Consider the following 1,477-nt stretch of genomic DNA (forward strand, 5'->3'; position numbering starts at 1 on the left):
GCGAGACCGCTATGGGCAGCTTGCTCCTCCCCGCTTTGCGCGTCGACTCGAGACGCGGCCTCCCTCCGGGGAAAGCAGGCCGCGTCGACCTCGGGAGACTCAGATGGCCCGTCTGAAAACGGATGTCCGCAGCGGTGACGTCGGGACCGTCGTCAGGCTTTGACGGTTGGCGGGGTTCGTTGGGGGCCCCCCATCACGGCACAGAGCCTGACTTCGCCCCGCGCCTCCCACCCGCTTTGAAAAGCACCCTTCCCCGTTACGGCCTCGATCCAGAGGCCTACCACCCCCCCGCCCTCACGGGCGGACGGTTCCTCACGCGCCCTATGAGCGGCCGTGCCGCCTCGAGCCCAGGCCCGAGCGGAGCGAGACCCGTGTGTAGGAAACCCGCGCGTCGCAGGTTCGTCCGTCCCGGGGCTCCTTTGATCCCGGGCTAAAACAAAAACCATATGCTTGTCGAACCGTCGGTCTGGGTAAACGGCAAAACGACTCCAGGGGCTTGAGACACCCCTGGAGCGACGGAGGAAGGTGCACCTCCGAAAGAAAAATGAAATTACGGACAGTGTCCGATCGAATGAGGTCCACGGAACAGAGAACCGTGGTGGTCAGACCGGGTGGGGAAGCGGTCTGGCTCAGCCCAGATAAAATGCACTCTGTGCGGGCGAGACTTCCAGTAAACGCGGGGGCTGGTTTGGACACCCAGACTCACCGCCGGTGCCCTGGGCGTGCATCCAGTGTGTGAAGGTGCACCGTCCTGGGCGAGCAGAGGGTGAAAGACACACAACACTCCTCGTAAGAAAATGGACAGTGTCCAAGATCTTGCATGCAAACGAGAGCCCTGTGCTCGCAGACCCGACCGTGGCCTGCTCAAAGTCAGATCCGTACGCTTGATGGCGCTCCTGCTGGAGCAAAGACGGTCCGAACACGGACGCTAGGGGTGTTGTAGAGGAGGTGGGGGACCGTCGCCACACTCTTCTCGGACAAGGTTAACGGAAGACGGGCGCCTCCGGGTTGCCTGGGGCCCGGAGGGGCGCACCCTCTCCTTCGGGCCGTCACTGTCAGGGTTGCCTGGTCGATTGGAACTTTGGACGCGCCTGGGGACGGCCCCTGCCCGGTCGCGAGACCGCTTTGGGCAGCTTGCTCCTCCCCGCTCTGCGCGTCGACGCTAGACGCGGCCTCCCTCCGGGGAAAGCAGGCCGTGTCGACTCTCGGGAGACTCAGATGGCCCGTCTGAAACGAATGTCCGCGACGGCGGCGGCGGACGCGGGCGCGTGGAATTCGGAATCGGACGGTCGGGGTGGCCGACACCCCCCGGTCCAGTCTTCGAGCCCGACCTTCGCCCCGCTCCTCCCCGCCCGAAAAGCACCTTTCCCGGTTACGGCCTTGATCCAGAGGCCTCCCACCCTGGCCCCGCCTGACGGACGGTTCCTCACGCGCCCTATGAGCGGCCGTGCCGCCTCGAGCCCCAGGGCCGAGCGGA

The sequence above is a fragment of the Siphateles boraxobius genome, unplaced genomic scaffold, assembly GCF_051911475.1.
Source record: "Siphateles boraxobius isolate OS27281-9 unplaced genomic scaffold, OSU_SipBor_1 410, whole genome shotgun sequence".
NCBI lineage: Eukaryota > Metazoa > Chordata > Actinopteri > Cypriniformes > Leuciscidae > Siphateles > Siphateles boraxobius.